Here is a 15918-nt window from a genome sequence, read left to right on the forward strand (position 1 = left end):
TCTATTTATTATTTGAGAATGTAGTTGATATTTCACACTTCATGAATGGCTATCTAGTCTATTTTCACATATTTCTCCTGTTTTTTCATTGAGGGGAGCTACAATTTCTTCCAAAACTGCCATTTTGGGAATTGGGAATTGGAAATGGCATTGAGAAGCCTAAACTCACATGCTCATTCTTCTATGTAGTGACCACTATCTCCACTGTGTAGAGATCATATGGAATTGTGTCAATCTCTGTGGAGAATGCCACCAGTGGAGAATGGTAGTGGTACCAATCTCATAACATGACCTGCAAACATGCACAAGGAATCCTAAACTCACATGTGCATTCTTCTATGTAGAGATCACTGTCTCCGCTGTGTAGAGATCATATGGAATTGTGTCAATCTCTGAGTTCATCAAACTCACATGTGGATTGGAATCGGACACCACTCTCCTATGATCATTGGAATACCCCTCCTAGAATAGTAGGGTGAACATTTGTACAAGTGGAGAATGGCAGTGGTGCCAATCTCTTATTAGGCCCTAAGAAATGGCATTGACAAGCCTAAACTCACATGCTCATTCTTCTATGTAGTGGTCACTGTCTCCGCTGTGTAGAGATCATATGGAATTGTGTCAATCTCTTATTAGGCCTTGGAATGTCAATCTATAGGCTTAGTTTGTCTAGACAACCACTAGTGGAGAATGGCAGTGATGCCAAACTCATGGTGGCACCTACATAATGATACTAAGATCATTAGACTCACATGTGGATTGGAATCGGACACCACTCACCTATGATCATTGGAATACCCCTCCTAGAATAGTAGGGTAAACATTTGTACAAGAGAATGGTAGTGGTGCCAATCTCTTATTAAGCCCTAAGAAATGGCATTGAGAAGCCTAAACTCACATGTGCATTCTTCTATGTAGTGGTCACTGTATCCGCTATGTAGAGATCATATGGAATTGTGTTAATCTCTGTGGAGAATGCCAACAGTGGAGAATGGTAGTGGTGCCAATCTCATACCATGACCTGAAAACAAGCACAAGGAATCATAAACTCATGTGGATTGGGAGTTTTGCCATTATAGAATGCCACCAGTGGAGAATGGCAGTGGTGCACAAGGAATCCTAAACTCACATGTGCATTCTTTTATGTAGTGATCACTGTCTCCATTGTGTAGAGATCATATGGAATTGTGTCAATCTCTGAGATCGTCAAACTCACATGTGGATTGGAATCGGACACCACTCTCCTATGATCACTGGAATACCCCTCCTAGAATAGTAGGGTAAACATTTGTACAAGTGAAGAATGGCAGTGGTGCCAATCTCTTATTAGGCCCTAAGAAATGTCATTGAGAATCCTAAACTCCCATGTGCAGAGATCATATGGAATTGTGCCAATCTCTGTGGAGAATGCCACTAGTGGAGAATGGTAGTGGTGCCAATCTCATACCATGACCTGAAAACATGCACAAGGAATCCTAAACTCACATGTGCATTGGCACTTTTGCCATTATCCTACTGCCATTCTCCTCTAGTGATTGAGAGTTTTTTTGGAATGATGATTTATTTCAGGGATTTCAATGGTGTATCAACAAGTTGTTATGTTTCCATCCTAAAGTGTACTTTTTTACTTTGCAATGAGTAATCAACATGACATGTAAAGTTATCGTTTTACAATAATGCTAGTCAGTCCAAAAATTGAAAGTGCACAATAAATGATTGTCATTGCCACCTAAATTACATCAAATGCTTGTCATTGCCCATTGATTTTCCATCAACTACATATCTTGCATTCATTCTCCTCAACTACATATCTTGATTTTCCATCAACTACATATCTTACTAAGTTAAAGAGCCTGTGTGTTTTCATTGCAATACTCACGGTTATTAATTACACTCTACATTTTTTAAACGATGTTTTGGAGATTTTCAAATGAGAATGCTTACAACAAAAGCGAGTCTCAATATCAATGGAAATTCCAGAATTATGGAGGTGTTTTTGAACATCACTATGGCTCATGAGATGAATCTAACTCAAATGGGTTTCAAAGTTTATTATTTTTTGATGATAACGTAGTTTAGACACTAATATTCTATTTATTATTTGAGAATGTAGTTGATATTTCACACTTCATGAATGGCTATCTAGTCTATTTTCATATATTTCTCCTGTTTTTTCATTGAGGGGAGCTACAATTTCTTCCAAAACTGCCATTCTGGGAATTGGGTTTTTCTCGAATTATCTAATACGGTCTTGTACCATTTCTTGCACATTTGGTGCATGGACAACTTGCTGTCTATCAACATATGTAGGTGGATTCACATCCTAGAAAGTGATTCTCCTCATTTCTACATCCCTCATGGGTGCCTTATGCATCTTCTTCTCATTGAAGACTACATCATGGCTGCGTATGATCTTCTTTGCTTCTGCATCCCAAAGACGATAGCCCATCTCTCCACTTTCACCATAACCCAGAAAGATGCATTTCCTAGACTTAGGATCTAGCTTCTTTCGAAGCTCTTTTGGCACATGTGCATATGCCTCACACCCAAATATATGCAAACGAGAGTAAAAGGGCTTCTTGCCACTCCATGCCTCTTCAGGAATACCACCATCCAAACTCTTACTAGGTGATCTATTGATCACATGTAGTGCAGTCTTTATTGCCTCAACCCAAAAACCACTAGAAAGACTTGCATTGGAAAGCATGCATTGCAAGCTTTCTTGAATGGTACGATTCATCTTTTCTGCAATTGGATTTTGTTTTGGAGTACAAGGGGATGTGAGCTCCCTCTGATTCCCACATGTATCACAGAAATGCTGAAAGTCATGAGAGAGATACTCTCCACCATTGTCAGGCCGTAGGCATTTAAGTGTTCTACCTGATTGATTCTCAACCAAGGCCAGCCATTTCTGAAATACTTGGAACACATCACTCTTTCGAGCTATAGCATAAGCCCACACTTTCCTAGTTGCATCATCAATGAATGTCACATAGTATTCAGCCCCGCCGCCTAATGACCGTGTAGGCATCGGACCACATACGTCTGAATGCACCAAATCAAGCTTTTCAAACTCTTTCTTTCCTCTTCTTTTATGGGCTGATTTAGTCTGCTTCCCATAGAGACAGTGCTCACAAAATTCAAAAAATGCGGTACATAACCCAAATGGCATAAGAGTTTCATTCCATTCTGGCTCATGTGCCCCAACCTGCAATGCCACAAAGAAGTGTTTGGCTGCTCGGTTATTGCAACAACCTGATACATGTAAGGGATACAAAGTCCCACACTTGGCACCCCTGGCCAAAAGCATAGAGCCCTTCTGAATTTTCCAACTCTGAAAGCCAAAAGTGGTGTGAAAACCAGCATCATCTAGCTGACCCACTGAAATAAGACTCTTGGTCAACTTAGGCACATGTCTCACATGTTTCAAAATAAATGCAGACCCATTTGCAAAAGAAAACTTTATGTCACCTACTCCCACTATGTCTCATGCATAGTCATTTGCAAGATGCACACAACCTGTCTTTCCATTGTCATAAGTGGAGAACCATTCCCTATGGGTAGTAACATGGAATGAAGCACCAGAATCCAAAATCCAATCCTGGGAATATGCATCATCTGAAGTGGTAAGCAACTCTGCAGATAAACTAGACATGAAGAGAACGCCATTGTCACTATCATGTGTGACTGCATTGATCTCCTCGATCTTCACTTTTCCTTTGTCCTCCCTTGGACTCTCTTCCTTTTGATTTGCACCCCAATTTGCATTCTTTTTCTTATCCTTTTGCTCTCTTTTTTAGCTTGTAGCAATCCTTTTTCATATGGCCCTTCTTGCCATAGTGGTAACATTCCGATGTTCCGTGCCCTGGATTTGCTACAAGACTTTCCTCTTTCTTGGGACTTCCCCTTGAACTGTGATCTGCGCCTTTGCACATTTAAGGCTGCATCCTACTTGTCGCCATCCATAGAATTCCGTCTAATCTCCTCGGCCAACAAGCTACCCACAACATTATCAAATTTCAGTACTCCACCAGGTGTAGAGTTACTGACAGCTGTACAGAAGGTATCCCATGAGGATGGCAATGAACATAAGAGAAATATTGCCTTAGTCTCCACATCAAAATTCATCTTCTGAGCCTGAAGCTGGCTGAAAATAATATTGAATTCATTCAAGTGATAAGCAATGGAGACCCTTTCCTTCATCTGCAGCTCAAACAACCTCTTCATGAGGTAAACTTTATTAGAGGCAGTTTCCTTTTCATAAGTGGCACATAGTTTCTTCCACAAATCTTCCGTAGTCTGCTCATTTACTACTGTGAAATAAACTGACTCTACAAGATGAAGTCTAATAGTAGATTTTGCTAATGCATCCAACTCATTCCAATCATCCTCACACATATTTATAGGCTTAGCTTCAATCCCTGCCAAGGGTCTAATTTGCTTCTTTTGAATAAGCACATCCCTTATCTGTTCTTTCCACAAAGAAAAGTTTGTTCCATCAAACTTTTTAATGCTAAAAAACTTCTATTTAGACATGGAAGAGGATGCCATGATGCAAATGAAGCAAAATCCCAAATGCTAGTGCCTACAAGAGAGAATCACACCAAATACCAGGTGCACCCAAATGTGTATGCCACAATAGAGTGAAATATCACCAAAACTCAAAGCTTAAAGCTTCAAAAGATGCATCTAACTCATGTGCATATACTATGCATCCAGATGAGCGAATCTAGCCCAAAAGAAAATGCCAACTGCAATGGAAATCCAGAATGCCAATAAGTGCCAAATGACTTAAGCATAAAGACCATCCATGGGCATATGCATTACCAATATCTCATCCAAGAGAGTATAACACTATCAGTGCATCACCTGCAATGTGTCAAAGCTGTCCCTCAGCATAAAATAGCATCTGTGCAAAGCGTCCATAAAAATAGCATCCCACAAGGCAATCTGGGCCTATCAGCGCATCCAATAATGATCACAATGCATCCAAATGGCCTATAAATCATCCACTGCAACCCAATGCATACCACGAATGACCGCACACCACTCAAACTGCAATCAGAGTGATCTGCATAAGGTATGCTCAAGAAATCATGGTCCCATGGTAATGACCGCTACTAAAAATAGAATCTAAGATGCCTCAAAACATGGGCGCCATTGCATAATCGGACTTAGCAAGAAAATCTACAAATATCTCTCTTCTGCCAGAACTCAAAATCCCAACCGATGAGTGAGAAATGGGAGTCAACACTTATCACTGCCATGTGGCATAAATCTAAGGTTTCAAATCCTTAGAATGAAAAATGCATAACAGAGAGACGAAATCGAATACACAGAGATCTATAACTCTGAAAATCCTCCATCGAATCGCGCAAGAACTGATAGGTAGGGGTTTTTGGGCGTCCAAAACGCAATGGGACAGACGGTTTTGGAAACCGTGGTCTCAATCACTGGGTCCAACACACGAACTGAAAAATGTTTTTGGAAACAGAGCTATTTGTAAACTCCATCGGAGTGCAAATGATGAACAACATAGAAGTTTTAGGACCTCTTGAGTCCATGGAACTGATAGATTTGCAAATGGTTGCTCCAAACTTGAGTTCCAACACCCGGGTAGAAAAACGCAGAAACTGACACAGTGAGTTAGAAATCCAATGAAATGATCTCAGATTCAAGAATGAACGTGTTTCCAAGCTCCTGAAGTGAAGTGGACACCAAAAGCAAGCAATAGTTGCCTCTACAAGTCAATACGGAGTCTCTGTCATCGAACGGAACAGGAAAAAGCTCAAAAAACGACTTTTTCTTTGAAAACACTTAACAGCACTTAAAACCACTTCGCAAAACCAAAGTGACTTTTCCAAAGGTTCCTCCAAGGTCTCTACACACTCAGCTGCAAGTAAAGTCACCCACAAAGCTTCCCACAGAGCTTCTCCTTCCTCCCACAGAGCTGCTGAGCTTCAAGCATTCACGCACACTCAGCTAGATCACCCGGGCTCTGATACCAGTTGAGAGTGCTGTCAACGAAAGCAAGAACGGAAGAAGGAGAGAGAGAGAGAGACAAAGAGCCACACAAGTTTTGGTGGGTTCAGAACACCCTAATCTTCTTTTTCATTCATTTATATATGTGTTTGAGTGTTGTACATAACCGGGGTAAAGGCACAAAGACCTTTAACCCCCACAAAGCCCTCCCCAAGACTATTATTTTAGACTTGATAATCACAAAGTTAGATATAGGGATGAGACACACATTGAGAGGATATAACGGAAGCTGAGAGGGTGAGAGGGACCTTGAGAGACACAAGTTTTGGTGGGTGCAAAACATCCTAATCCTCTATTCCATCCATATGTATATGTGTTTGATTATTGTACATAACCGGGGTTAAGGTACAGTGGCCTTTAACCCCCATAACCTCCCACTTAAAGGCGAATGTGCCTTTAAGGGAGAACAACCAATGAGCATACTATCCAATGCCTATCAATACACAACAATACTCAAACCTTCTAGGTAGACTTTTTGTCAGCATATTTGTAGGGTTATCATTTGTATGAACCTTGACAAGCTCCATAGAGCTTGTCCTCAAGTACCTCCCTGATCAAATGGTACCTGACCTCAATGTGTTTGGTCTTTGCATGAAAGACCGGATTTCGTGCTAGTTGAATAGCACTCATGGAATCACTATGCAATGTCGTACACCTGTATTAATCCCCAAATCTCTCACTAGCCGATCAAACCATATAGCCTCCTTCCAACCCTCTGTGGTTGCAACATACTTGGCCTCTGTGGTAGACAAAGCAATGCACTTCTGTGCATGAGATATCCACGACACTGCACCACCTACAAAGGTGAACACATAACCAGAATTGGATCTCTTGCTATCCACATGCCCTGCATAGTCAGAATCTGTGTATCCAAATACATGCATCTCTCCTCTACCAAAGCATATACACACCTCCTTGGTACCCTTCACGTACCTCATGATCACTTAACTGCCTCCCAATGTCTCTTTCTTGGATTAGCCATATACCGGGTGGCTAACAGCTCCCATTGCAAATGTAATGTCTGGTCTAGTAGCTATCATAGCATACATAAGACTCCCAACTGCTGATGCATAAGGAACCTTGGTCATCATGGCCCTCTCCTCATATAATTTGGGACTATCTTCCTGACTCAGTTTCACATATGGAGGCAATTGAGTATGCAATGCCTTCCCTCCCTCCATATTGAAATGCTGCAACACTTTTGTAACATACTTCTTTTGTGAAAGCCAAAGGAGTTTCCTACTCCGGTCATGCATGATGCACATACTAAGAATATGACCTGCAGGTCTCAAATCCTTCATGTCACAGGCCTCATGCAACTTGGCCTTCAATGCAGTAAGCTCATAAGTGTTCTTGCTAGCCAATAACATATCATCCACATAAAGTGCCAGGAGTATTAGGCTATTATCCTGAGCCCTTTTAGTGTAGAGGCATTGATCAATCTCACTTCTTTTGAAACCCTGGGACCGAATGAAAGCATCAAACTTGTGATACCATTCTCTAGGCACTTGCTTAAGGCCATAGAGACTCTTTTTCAGCTTGCAAACCAAATGCTCTTTGCCCTTTTCTTCAAAGCCTTCTGGCTGTAAATTTCCTCATGCAAATCCCCATGCAAGAAAGCTGTCTTGACATCCATCTGCATAAGCTCCATATCCTGTATTACCACAAGTCCAAGTACACATCTAAGTGTTGAGATATCGAGCTCCACTCGCGATATGCCAGGGTGACCATTGTGCATTTATGTCACCGACTTGTTAGCTACAGATGCGGTTGGTACATGCGGTTGGTACACCGCCCACGAATAATAGCTCGATGACAGCTATCCTTATCTACACTAGAGTTCGTGGCTCAGTTAGTATGCCACCTTAGTTAGATGAGTTTGGTTTTGAGACCCACATATAGGGTTCTTCTATTTCTTTGTACTAGAGTTCTTTTGGCTTTCACAACTAAGAAGAGGAAAACTATTTTCAGCCTCCACCTTTGTGTGTATTCCCCCATTGTGCTTGTGAGAAAGCCTCAAGTGAGACTCCTTCCCTCTCTCCCACTATCTTCACATGGTATCAGAGCCTTGTTCGTGGTAAGGAGCTCAAGAAAGCAAACCAAGTTCGCAGTGTCCTGGTAAAAGGACCAGTGTTGCTTTCCTCTTTCGAGTTTGGGAGCAAATCTCTGCAGGTAGCATAGCTGGAAGTGCAAGAGTGAACTGTCTCAGATTGAGACGCCCTTCGCGGTGTGGCGAGAGGGCATTATATGCTGCGGGGTCATTTCAAATTCGAGGTCATTTCGGGTCCCATTTTGGAGGCGGAAGTTCTCCGCAAGCACTCAGAAAAAGGCCCTGTTTGGGCTGTGCGACCACTGTTCTGCAGGTTGGTGAAAAGTTGCCGCAGAAATTGCATGGTATGCCTGTGCGCAGAGATATTGGGAGTTGCAGAATCATCCTTATTGCTTGTTGATGCAAAATCATCACTAGGAAGTGACTGTGTGGTCAAAAACCACTTTCGTCAGGTTTGCAGATTTGCCCTTGTGAGGCAGAAGCTGTGGTTTTTGTAGTGACAGAATATTTTGCAGTCTTCTGTAATGGCGTCTGATTCTCTTTCACAGATTGTCACTGAAAAGCTTGACAAGAACAACTTCCAAACATGGAAGTTTAGAATGACGAATTTCCTTATGGGAAAAGGCTACTGGGAGTTCATTACTGGAAATGAAGAAGAACTAGTTCTTCCTAATGTTCCCAATCAACAGGAAATGCAGGCATTTAAAGGATGGCATGAGAGAGCCAGAAAAGTTATGTACTGGCTGTCTATCAGTATTTCAGATTCAATGATTGTGCATATTCAGGATGCAAGTACATCAAAGGTGGCATGGGATACTTTGGCTAAAATGTACAGCACAAATATGCAGGCAAGGAAAATGCAGCTCAAGCAGGAGCTGCACAATGTGCAGAGAGAAAATATGAGCATCAATGACTACCACATGAAGGTGAAGAAAATTGCGGATGCACTTGCTTCCATTGGGTCACCAGTGGATGATGACGATTTAGTTTCTGTGACCTTGAATGGTCTAGGAAAGGATTATGCACAGTTCTGGACATCCATTGCCGTCCATGAAAAATTTCCTGATTTTGAGGAGTTGATTGCTCTTCTAATTTCTGAAGAGCAGAGAAATGGTGGTGCATCTTCTTCAGGAGGAACTTCAAAAGAAACTGTCTTCTACTCAAATGCTGGAAGGGGTAGAGGCAGAGGTAGAGGAGGCTGATCTGGAGGCCGTGGTAGAAATTAGAATATGCAGCAAACTCAAGAAAACCAGTCCTATGCAGGAGGACGTGGTAACTCTAGAGGCAGGGGGAGCCAAAGAGGTCGTGGTGGATGGCAGAGAGACCAAAATGCAAATAGCAATGTTGAATGCTACTACTGTGGTAAAATGGGGCATATGGCTAAAGACTGCTACAAAAAGCAGAATGACATTATGAATGGAAAATTGCAGCAAGGAAATTATGCATCCTCTAGAAGACAGGGTGATGACAGAAATGAGCATTTGTTTATGGTACAGCATATGAAAAATTCTGTGACAAGTGCAGAAGAAAGCAATGATGTGTGGTATGTTGACTCAGGTGCGTCAAACCACATGACAGGTCATGCTGAATGGATGCAGGATGCAAGGAAAATGGAAAAACCAGGATTTGTGGAGACTAGTGATGATACTGCACATCCTATTGTGCAGATTCGCAAAATTCCTTTGTCTATGCAGGATGGGAAAAAGAAATAGTTGTTTGATGTGTTTCATGTCCCGAACATCACCAAGAACCTGGTTTCTATTGGTCAAATGGTTGAGCAGGGCTTGCAGGTCAGATTCAATCCTCATGGATGCTTTGTTGAGGATATGAAAAATAATGGTCGCTTGATAGCAAAAGGAAAGAAGAAGGGCAGGATGTTTACGCTGGATGTGGACATGCTTGAATTGAGTGCAGCAATGTTTGCACATGGGACCGGTGTAGTTGCAGATATTGATATCTGGCATAAATGCATTGGTCATGTTAATGTACAACGACTTAAATCAATGCAGGCCCAAAATATTGTTGCAGGATTGCCTAAATTCAAGGTTGTAGAAATGCATGTGTGTGAAGCATGTCAATTTGGAAAACAGGAAAGGAAACCATTTCCTAAGCATGTTCAAGAGAGTAAGAAGCCATTGGAATTAATCCACTCTGATGTGTGGACTACTAAAGCTGCATCTATTGGAGGCTGTCATTACTTTGTCACCTTTATTGATGACTACAGCAGAAAAGTTTGGGTGTATTTTATGAAAAAGAAAAGTGAAGTGTTTGGGCACTTCAAAGTTTTTAAAGCTATGGTTGAAAAAGAAACAGGCTTGCAAATAAAATGCCTAAGGTCAGATGGAGGGGGAGAGTACCTCTCAAATGAATTTGCAAGGTTCCTGCAGGAGCATGGCATAAAGCAACAATATTCATGCAGTCATACTCCACAGCAAAATGGACTTGCAGAAAGGAAAAACAGGCATATTGGAGAGGTATCTCGTGCCATGCTCAATGAAAAAAACCTGCCAGATTTTTATTGGGCTGAAGCAGTTGCTACAGCAGTTTACAAAATGAACAGGACTCCCACTGCAGCAATACATGGCATGATGCTAGAGGAGATGTATACTGGTAGGAAACCAGATATTTCCCATTTGAAAATTTTTGGTTGCATTGCCTATGTTCATGTGCCAGATGAATTGAGGTCCAAGTTAGATCCAAAAGCTAAGAAGTGCATCTTCATTGGTTATTCTTTGCAGCAGAAAGGGTATAGATGCTATAACCCCTCTACTCGTAAGTTTACAGTGAGCAAAGATGTTGTTTAAGATGAGATGAGCAGCTGGTATAAACCAGTAAATGTGATGATTGATGTAGATGCACAAAATGGTAATGCTGCACAGAATTCACAATAGTAATCACAAAATATTAGTGGACCTGCAGTGTCCTCTAGTAGTGGTTCACATACCTCGCCATGGACAGGTAGATTGAGATCAGGAGAATCTCCTCAAAGCAATGCAGATAGTGGTATGTAGGTATCACGAAAAGGAAAAGAGAAGGTAGATCAGCCCATGTTTGATGTGAATGCAGGTCACTCTTATGTGGATGGTGAATCTAGTGGCTCAGAACAGAGCATTGATGATGAGTTGGGTATTCCTTCTGTTGTTACACTTGGAGTAAGGAAGACCAGGGATGTTTTGAGAGCACCTGGAAGTGAGCCTATTTTGCGCAGGTCTACCAGAGCTAGGTATCCTGTGGATAGGCTGAAATATGATGGATTTATAGCCATTCACTATGCCTATATGGTCAAAGTGATACAGGAACCAGAACCCATTTCTTTTGAGCAAGCCATGGGAAAAGAAAAATGGGAGAAAGCCATGGATGAAGAAATGGATGCCTTGGATGCAAATGCAACATGGGAATTGGTGCCTTTGCCTAAAGACAAGAATGCAATTGGCTGTAAATGGGTTTATAAGGTGAAGCACAATGCAGATGGTTCTGTGAACAGATACAAGGCAAGATTAGTTGTCAAGGGGTATGCACAGACATATGGCATTGATTATGAAGAAACATTCAGTCCACTTGCAAGGATGGCGACTGTAAGAGCAGTCATTGCTATGGCTGCATCAAAGGGATGGTCTTTACATCAAATGGATGTAAAGAATGCCTTCTTGCATGGTGATTTGCAAGAAGAGGTCTATATGGAGCAGCCACCAGGTTATGTGCATGCTGTTCATCCTGAGTTTGTTTGCAGGTTGAAGAAAGCCTTGTATGGCTTGAAGCAAGCACCTAGAGCATGGTCTGACAAGATAGGACAATATCTTGTTACTATTGGCTTTCAAATTTCCAAGGCAGATTTCTCACTCTATGTGAGGAAAACAGAGAAGGGTATTATGCTGCTTGTCATTTATAATGATGATTTGATCATCACAGGTGATAGTGATGAAGACATCCTTCATGTGAAAATGCTATTGAAGCAAAAGTTTGAGATGAAGGATTTGGGAGAGCTATGTTATTTCTTGGGCATTGAGGTGATTAGATCACCAAGTGGGATACAGCTCTTGCAGAGGCAGTATGGACTGGACATGCTGTCCAAATATGGGATGACAGGCTGTAAGCCTATTTCAGTTCCTTTGGAGCAGAATGTGAAGCTGAGCGCAGATGCAGGTGAGCTTCTGGAAGACCCTACTATATACAGACGCATAGTAGGAAGTTTGATTTACATGACTATTACCAGGCCAGATTTGAGCTATGTTGTTGGGTTGGTAAGTCAGTTTACGCAGGCTCCAAGGGAGCTGCATTTGGATGCGGCTAGACGCATACTCAGGTATGTGAAGTCCACATTGCAGTATGGACTATTCTATGAGGTTGGGGTTCAGATACAGTTGCATGGATACACTGATGCTGATTGGGCTGGTAGTATTTCTGATAGATGATCTACCAGTGGATATGTGTTCTCTTTTGGGCAGCAATGGCTGCATGTGAGGTAGCTTGGTTGCATAAGCTACTCTATGATATGCATCAGTCTACAAATGGGCCAGTTGTCATTTATTGTGACAACATGAGTAGTATACACTTGGCAAATAACCCAATCTATCATGCTAGAACAAAGCACATTGAGGTGCATTATCACTATGTGCAGGAGAAGGTTTTACTAGGTCTTATTGATCTAGTTTATGTCAGCACAGAGGATCAGGTAGCTGACATATTCATGAAGGCATTGGGCGCAGAGAAGCTGCGCAAGTTCAGAGACCTGCTTGGTGTGCAGGAATTGGGATTGAGCTCGAGGGGGAGTGTTGAGATATCGAGCTCCACTCGTGATATGCCAGGGTGACCGTTGTGCATTTATGTCACCGACTTGTTAGCTACAGATGCTGTTGGTACACCGCCCACGAATAATAGCTAGATGATAGCTATCCTTATCTACACTAGTTCGTGGCTCAGTTAGTATGCCACCTTAGTTAGTTGAGTTTGGTTTTGAGACCCACATATAGGGTTCTTCTATTTCTTTGTACTAGAGTTCTTTTGGCTTTCACAACTAAGAAGAGGAAAACTGTTTTCAGCCTCCACCTTTGTGTGTATTCCCCCATTGTGCTTGTGAGAAAGCCTCAAGTGAGACTCCTTCCCTCTCTCCCACTATCTTCACACTAAGTGTGGTCATCTTCACAACCGGAGAGAATATCTCATCAAAGTCCACACCCTTCTCTTACTTGAATCCTTTAGCAACCAAACGGGCCTTATACTTAGGCACATCATCACTTGTGACCTTCATCTTATAGACCCATTTACATGGCAATGCTTTCTTTCCATGTGGCAAAGAAACCAAGTCCCAAGTCTTATTCTTTATGAGTGAACTCATCTTTGATTGCATAGCATACTCCCACTTGCACTGATCCTCGCACATCATAGCCTCTCTGTAGCAAGAAGGTCCCTGCAATTAGTAAGCATCACATAGTCTACCCCTAGAACAATTCTCTCAAATGGTCTAGATACTCTAGATGTTCTTCTCAAGGGCATTTCAGCTTGCTGTCTTGCTTGCATATCAGCCACATTTGCCTCATCATTGCCACCAATAGATTATCCATCATCTGCCCTTGATTGTGTATCTATGGGTGTACCTGGTGGCACCATTTCCTGCACATTTGGTGCATGGAAAACTTGCTGTCTATCAACATATGCGGGTGGATTCACATCCTGAAAAGTGATTCTCCTCATTTCCACATCCCTCATGGGTGTCATGTGAAGATAGTGGGAGAGAAGGAAGGAGTCTCACTTGCGGCTTTCTCACATACATAATGGGGGAATACAAGAGAAGGAAGGAGTGTTGACTCTGTGCCAACATGAACTTATGAAGAAAGAGAAGGTGATACAACTTTGTGATACAACTTTGTGTTACAACTTTGTGTTACAACTTCTAGACACAACTTTATGTTACGACTTTATGTAACAGCTTTGTGTTACAAGTTTGTGTTACAACTTCTACATGAAGAGAGAGAATGTGTTACGACTTTGTGACACAACTTTGTATCCCGGCAACGGAACCATACTCCCGGATCCATTTTATTACCCGTCCTCGGGTTATGGATTATTTTGATTTCAGAGTTGAGATGCCATGTGCGTAATCCAGTGGCTATTTAGCTTGTGGTATGCGAGTCGTTCCTGCTGTAATTCTTTTGCACCACACAATGTGTAGTCAATAGTCAAGAAACTTATCTTCTCTTAAGGAGGGGTAGATGACTATGAATGTCAGAGGGGATCCCGTTGCTGAGGTTGCGGACGCTGCCATCGAATCTTCTTGGGAAGAGGTTTAGCGGGGGTCTCGTTGTGGAGGATTGGTATAAAAGGATGTTGGTCAAGAAGCTTATCTCCACTTGAGGTGGGGTAGATGACTATGAATGTCAGAGGGGATCTCGTTGCTGAGGTTGCGGACGCTGCTGTCGAATCTTCTTGGGAAGAGGTTTGGCGGGGGTCTCGTTGTGGAGGCTGTCATTTCTTGCTATCTTGCATACATGTTGGATGCGATTGCACCAGTAGCATTGAGCTTGTAGATAATTAGTATGCAAGTTTGATATTTTTTGCATATAGGAGACGGCTGTGATGTTTGGCGGGGGTCTCGTTGCGGAGGCTGCAGACTCTGTTGCCAATTCATCTTGAGTTTTGGCATAGCTTTGTGTACTGCGTGTGAATTCATTGCATGCTTTGAGAGTATGGAATGAAACTGTGTGATACTATTTTTTATGCAATCTATTATGTGCCTATGCAAAATCATGTGAGTGCATGTGATGTGTCTAACTATATGCTTATTTGTGGGATTTGATAGGGAAACCTCGGGGGGGTCACTATGTATAAACCCTCTATATCACGTGCGTTCAAGGCCTATATTTAAAATCCCTTATTTGTAAATTTTTTCATTAATAAAATGTACCCCTTTTCTATACAAATCTGTAAATTTTTTCAAAAACTATTTTAAATAGTCCCTTATGTATATTTATTTTTGTAAATTTTACAAATAAAAAATATCCTTCTGTTGAACTCACGTGATAGGGTTACATATGATGAGTGACCCCCCCGAGAGGGAAACTAAGACGCAAACATCCCTAACGTGCAAAAAACGTGCATATGCAGTGAGTGTGCGTGTAACAATCTAGTGCAAACTATATGTGCAAAAACGTGCATATGCGAGTGAGTGCTTGTGATACAATCTAAACCTAACTAAGGAAGACTTGGTTTCCCAAATCTTCGTTTTTGTTGGGGATGGCTCGCGTGTTGATGTAGTAGCGCTTCAGTCGGCTCCCGTTTATTGTTGTGTTGAATTGGACTCCATCAAGTGTTTCAAGTAGCACAGCTCCAATGGGATTCATCTTGCGTACTCGGTAGGGTCCTTGACCTAGATATTTCAGTTTTCCCTTGTGTACTTTGGCATTGTATAACAGGACTAAGTCGCCTTCCTTGATGTCTTTAGCTTTCAGATTCCTGTCAAACCATGCCTTTCTTCGACGTTTTTCTGTTGTCATGGCATGATAAGCGACTAGTCTTGTTTCTGTATGCTTTTCCAACTGACAGAGCCTTTCTTTCAAGGACTCATGATCACCCATGCGTTCTTGTATTGCGATGCGCAGACTTGGTATTATAAATTCAAGTGGGACCACGGCTTCAAGGCCGTACACCAATTGAAAAGGTGTGTTTCCTGTACTGACCTTGAATGTGGTTCTGTATGCCCATAAGGCTGCATTCAGTTTCTCTGCCCAATCAGAACGCTGTGGTTCTACTACCTTGGTGAGGATATTGCATATGATTTTGTTTGTGGATTCTGCTAGTCCATTCCCTTGGGGGTAGTAGGGTGTGCTTTT

Source organism: Dipteris shenzhenensis, chromosome 7 (assembly GCF_047967505.1).
Source record: "Dipteris shenzhenensis isolate YYH24624 ecotype China chromosome 7, Dip_SZ_1.0, whole genome shotgun sequence".
NCBI lineage: Eukaryota > Viridiplantae > Streptophyta > Polypodiopsida > Gleicheniales > Dipteridaceae > Dipteris > Dipteris shenzhenensis.